This window comes from Solanum stenotomum, chromosome 1 (genome assembly GCF_019186545.1).
Source record: "Solanum stenotomum isolate F172 chromosome 1, ASM1918654v1, whole genome shotgun sequence".
In the NCBI taxonomy this organism is placed as follows: domain Eukaryota; kingdom Viridiplantae; phylum Streptophyta; class Magnoliopsida; order Solanales; family Solanaceae; genus Solanum; species Solanum stenotomum.
In genome coordinates, this window is record NC_064282.1 from 32,904,178 (window position 1) to 32,910,773 (window position 6,596).

A 6,596-nucleotide genomic window follows, 5' to 3' on the forward strand; every position below is an offset into this window, starting at 1 on the left:
CACCCAATTATTTGTGTGCTAGGAGATATGACCCTCCAAAGTAGACCCTCGAAAAAGGCTTCACTTGGAAATTTCGGATTTTGATACGGTTGCTCTAAAATTTGGGTTAGACCCATTTCCCACTCAATTTGACCCCCTAAACAAGAATATGAAGTCGGATTTTCGAAAAATGAAACGGATCTTTTTATATACAGCTAAACAAGTTTCCGGTAACTTCCGAAGCACATTTTTAAGAACTTTTTGGGTCAAATTCAAATATAATCATTTCATTAAGTTCTCGACTCCAAACTCACACGTGAGACTCTAGTTTCACTCTATCATTTTCCGGGTCGTTACAGGAATAAATCTTGAAAACAAATGAAATGATAGGTCTAGGAGGCATAATAACGAAGGAGGAAGCTTGAGATTGTGGGGAATGACAACAAAGACACATAATTAGAGACTTCATTTGTTGATGAAACGGGTTTGTAAGGCATAAAATTTGGCTCTTTAACATAAAGACGAGGGATTTTAATATATATACATAGGCAGACCCACATGTATAGGTGGCAGTGTACGTGAACATGTTAATTTTGGGGAAAAAAATCATGTATATATATTTTCTATTGGGAGAAACTAGCAGAAACTAAATAAAATAAATAGTGCCCTCATGGAAAGCATATGATGACACTTGGTGCTGTTAGTACTGGCCAACTAAGTTGCTAGTACACACTCCAAAATTGTTGCCATACCCATGTAGGATCCTCCAAAAATGCACTAATTTTGGAGGACATTATACAAACCCGTCGACATTTTTCAAGAGTTCGAGTAACATAGCTGGCCAGTTCATCCGCCCTCCCGACCTCGGTCCGAGCCCTGCCAAAGCCACATTTGTCGTTTTTATTTTTGAGTTTTGAATTCTAAGGGGGATTATATATAACATTAAAATTGCTAGATAAGGGATTCAAATCCATGATAATTCAGTAGAACAAACCTACCTTGACCATTAAAAGTTTCGCTAATGTCTAAATCATATCATCATAACATATATTATACTAAAAGTTGAAAACTCCATAGTTGACAGTTGAATTGCGAAAATATCCTTACCATATTAAAAATAACCACTTTATCTTTATCACTTAACTAACACCATTCCTCTAATAACTTTTACATAGTAGAAGCTAAAATGTTTATCTTCTATCAATTGGATAATTAATTTAGTTTCACTGGAGGGGGGGGGGGGGATTTCTCTTTGCAACAATTATTGTAGATGGTTAGTGTCCAAACCTTTTAGAATTATCAGTTGCAATATCAGACTTTTCATATTACAATATTTATATCTTTGGTCTTTTAAACTTCAATCAGTTAAATACTCTATACCCTTTTCATACTCTTTGCACTTTATAAAGTTACCACACTATGTCAAATGTCTTTATCATTTTATTCTTAGACTACAGAAAAAGCTATTACTATTGCCCTCTTATTTGTTGAATTTTGCCCAGCGTAAGGCAATACTATAATTTTCTCTTTCAACAAGTTCAGTTTTGTCACGACCCAAACCGTCGTGATTGGCACCCACACCAACCCTCAAGTGGGAGAACCATTACTACAACCTAACTAAACAATACTAACCAAACGACATGTATTTAAAGCTGTGGAAATAGGTTTAAATAATCGATTTACAAGTTGAGTTCCCACAAACTCAGTAAGTTACCAAACACAAAAATAAACAAGCAGAAATTCAACCCTTAAAACCTCAAAGTCATTGTACCTGAACTTCTAACTAAACAGTCTAAGATAAGGGGATGCAGCCCCAAAACAACTAAACCTATGTAAGAATCTGAAAGGTTTAAGTCCGAATGAAATGGACTAAGATCCTAGATGAATCCATGCAGTACACAAACAACGGTGTATTGATAGGAATACACGACTATTCCAGTAAGTGAGACATACACAAGTAACTACTACATAGTAACCCACACATATACATAAGGAGTAACAATTTACCAGTTCATGCTCAATATATCAGTTTCACAATATCAATCTCAAATGCAACGATCAATGATAGTCCTTTGATGGAACCCGTACTCAAATGGTTAGTGTGTTGGAATGTGACACTAGATCTAATAATGTGTCGGAACGTGACACCCAATCTAATTAACCACAACCACAAACAAAATTAGCACCACAATGAATGAATTATACACTTATATCGTACAATCAGGTAACAGGTTCATTGCATGCTAGCTATAGAATCACAATTAGTAATTTCATTAGATTCATTTTTCCCTATTCGCATACATGCATGAATACAATGGAGCAGTTAGCATGCATATATAACATAGACGGGAAACCAAACCATCACCTACCTCGAAACATAGCCTCGACACTGTTAAAGAACTTGAGCTTTCCCTTTTCGGAGTCTCTCAACTTTTTCTTGATCTGAAACTATTAAATTATGCAAAGGTTCAATAATAGAGGACTAGTTTACCCAGATTATATCCAAATACTAACCCTTGGCCAACCCCATGATCCTAACACCTAACTAGGGATTTTTCCACCATTAAATTCAAGCCAAAACTCTTCCCCAAGGACAAATAGCACGGATTCTAAGTTCTAAGAATCAATTTACGAAATAGGGGAGTAATTGACTTACCTTTAGCGTGAGAATCAGTGAAAAATTAGAAGAAATAGCCCTAGGTTGCCCTTTTTCTCTCCTAGAATGAAGTTCATAGAAAAATAATGTCTTTAGGACTTTTCCCATTTTTACTAGTGACTGGCCCGCCATAGCGGCCCTGCCATGGCGGGAATAATCCCGCAGTGGTGGATTGCAATGAGACAGAGACTTGGAATTTGTGTTCCAAGTCTCAATGTCCCAACACACGCTCAAACCTTGATGTTCTAAAACCACCCTTTCACGCTAAGATCAATTACTAGAGTTCTACCCACCCGAATTTGATTCCGTAAAGCTGTACATGCTTCTTATCGTCTTGGTTATCCACTTAAATCATTAAATTCAAAATCAAATCCCCCATCCATTACCAGATTACCCTAGACCTCACCTGACTCATATTTCGTCCAAGTGTGGCCTAGGTTTGAAATTTCAAAGTTACCCATTGTCTTATCCATAGATATGGGAATATGTCGTTACAATAAATATCAATGAACACATCACTCGAAACAAAAACTTGGCTTAGGTGAGAATAGAGTAGTACCTGAATCGTCAAATAACTGGGATACTTGTCTCGCATGTCCTTCTCAGTTTCCCAAGTATCTTCCTCAACCAGATGATGCTTCTATTGAACTTTCACTAACTTAATCTCTTTGGTTCTTGGATTCCGGACATCACGATCAAGTATTGCAACTAGTTCATCCTTATACTGGAGATCATTGTTTAACAAAACTAAGTCCCGCTTGATGATATAATCTCCATCCCCATGATACTTCTTGGACACATGTAACACTGGATGGAATCCAGATAGGCTAGGTTGTAAATCCAACCTATAAGCCTCTGGCCCTACACAGTCAAGGATATCAAGTGGGCAAATGTAGCAAGGACTGAGTTTGCCCTTCTTGCCGAATCTCATCACCCTCTTTATGGGTGACACTTCCAGAAGAACTTGTTCACTTGCCTGAACGTCATGTCCCTTACTTTACGATCTGCATACTCTTTCTATCGACTTTGAGTGGCTAGAAGCTTAGCTTGGATACTTCTCACCTTATCTTGAGCATCCTTTACCAACTCCACCCCCATAGATTTCACATCTCCAACCTCAAACCATCATATGGGAGATCTACATCCCTTCTTATAAAGTGATTCGAATGGTGCTATGTCAATGCTGGAGTGATATATATTTTTGTAAGATAACTTACATAAATGTAGGAATTTATCTCAATACCCTCCAAAGTCAATTACACATGCCCTTAACATGTCTTAAAACACTTGAATTGTCCTCTCCGACTGTCCATTACTTAGTGGATGGAAAGTTGTGCTAAAAGTGAGTTGATTGCCCAACTCTTCATGGAACTTCCCCCAAAACATCGATGTGAACTGTGTACCACGGTCTCAAATGATTGAAAGGGGCACCCCGTGCAGCCTTACTATCTCCTTAACATAAATATTTGCCAAATTATGGGCTTTTTAGTCTACTCTGACTGGAATGAAGTGGGATGCCTTAGTCAGTCTATCAACTACAAGCCAAATGGAGTCAAACTTTCCCATGGACTTCTAGAACAATAGGAAGATGGTCATCATGCTCTTCCTTACTCTTCAAGTAGACCAACATGTTATCAATAAAGACAATTTCAAATGAATCCAGGAATGGTTTGAACACACCATTTATCAAATTCATGAAGGCTGCAGGTGCATTGGTCAACCTAAACAACATCACTAAGAACTCATAGTGCCCATACCCAGTCCTGAATGTCATCTTAGGTACGTACATCTTCAAGCCTAATCCTTAACTGATGATACTAAGATCTTAAATCAATTTTAGAGAATTGTATGCACCCCACAAATGGTCAAAGAGGAGTGGACCTATGTTATACAATATGCTAGATCAATTGCCTAGAGGGATTAAAAGAGCTTATTTGCTAGACAAGATGCAGGTACCTAGTATAAGGATAAGATACTGTACACACGTGATTTTTGACCAAAATTATGATTTTACACCAGTTTAAAACTTAAATATTATTATTTCAGTAGGTTTAAAAATTTAAAATAAATAAAAAAAAAGATCTGAAAATTGCAACAAATTATATGCTCTCTTTACGTTTAGATTTTAGTAAAAGAAGCTTGTGAATTTAATGTATTGGTTAGTTATTATTTATTTTAATTAATCCTTCAACTTTAACCTAGCTAGTCTAAAAAATATTATATATTATGAAAAAGAAGAAAAAAAGAGGGCCCTAAAAAATTCAAATTATCTCACCCTTTATCCTAATTACCCTCAAACTCACTATTCCTCCTAAAAATCCTCTTCCCATTTATTTATTTTCTTTTTCTTTTTCTTCCCCTTTTGTGTTTCACGCATACTATCACGACCTAAGTACCTCCTGGACGTGGCCGGTACTCGGGAACTATTGCTGGCCCTAAGTGAACCCTTATTCCCGCTGACTACAAGCGGAAGACTAACTGAAGCATACATAAGCATCAAATTGAAAGAAACGTTTAAAAACAATTTGCTTAATCTCAAAACTTCACTGAATATACTGAGTATGGAACATAAGTTTTAAATAAAATATCTCAAACTGAAAGACTCTCCAAAAATGTCTATCTATGAAGCCTCTACTATACAAAGATGAGTGTCGGGACAAGACCCACGACTCCTCAAAAGAACTACTACTAATAGCTCATAAAACTAGATACTTCAAAAGTAAGGAGGTCTCACTCATAGGCAGACGAGCGGATGAAGTGATCTCAACAGACTCCTGTTGAAGATCTTAATAGCCTGTATGTGCATCATTAAACGATGCAGATCAAATGACATCAATACTGTCACGACTCGGGAGCTCCCCCTAGTCGTAATCGGCGTACTCGACCTCGAAGAGGTCTAATACAAGCCTCTTAGCATTCAGTCATCGCATAGACAAAAAAAAACCATAAGGAATTTAAAACTCTCTTTACCAAGAAAACATTTCATTAAAAAAAAGCAATAGCAAGCGGAAGACTTTCTAGACTTTATACATGATGTCTCAAAACCATCTAATACTTTAGAGTACAAAATTTGGGACCAATCCCATACACAACTTAAACAATACTAAAAAGTCATAAAAGAACATATGGGGTATTGTCCTCGAATATATGAGGACTCACCAAGTCTTCATCTTCAACACTTAGAAACCTATCAAATGGCCATGACATGTCATCATCTCCAAATCCCTACACTTTAGTCCAAAAAGGGAAAGAAAGGGGTTAGCACAATTAAGTACTAAGTATGGAGACCATGCAAGAAAATATGCACAACGGACACTTACAAGAAATGTATGCTTTCATATCATTTTGATAAACCCTTCACTTCACAAGTATAAGAGACATAATACAAGTCAATGTTCACATATAAAACCATAGCCAACCGTATACATACTCAACATATATTCATATACAACCATGCTTAACTTTAAAGGAACACATGCCATTTCATTACCATAGGACCTCTACCTAATATAACCTTAAGACACACTTGAGTGAGACAAGAAGTGACCGCCCGTACAACCTCTTCAAGCACACTTAAGTGTTCCCCAAGATTACCTTAGATAAGGACGTTTCATTTACAACATAGCATCAATAGGCCAACATTCTTTAAGAAACCATTTTGGAGACATTCAAGCACATAAGGGGACTTTCACATAATAGTCATTAGACTTAGGGAACTCACTTTAGTATCTTCAAAGCCTACTCGTGCCATGTGTAGATAGCATCCCATACTACTACCTACACGTTGTAGAACCTATCCAATAACTAGAGTGCACATCCCACATGATGGGAATAGGCATAACCGACATAGACCATACTAGCTAGGCATGAAATCCGGAGTCTATCCTACTTCGTGGAGGTTGTCCTACTTGCCAAAGGTAGAACTAGTAAGCAACCCATGTAGGCACATGGTTTAGGGGAT

General features: G+C 37.1%; 1 long non-coding RNA gene across 1 annotated transcript in view; it reads right to left on the bottom strand.

Moving 5' to 3' along the window:
• Positions 1-5,918, bottom strand: part of LOC125853896 (uncharacterized) — an 8,681-nt gene extending 2,763 nt beyond the window's left edge. The window contains exon 1 of the long non-coding RNA XR_007445233.1: positions 5,823-5,918. This is a non-coding gene — a long non-coding RNA (uncharacterized LOC125853896). The remainder of the gene's footprint in view (positions 1-5,822) is intronic.
• Positions 5,919-6,596: the final 678 nt, after the last annotated feature.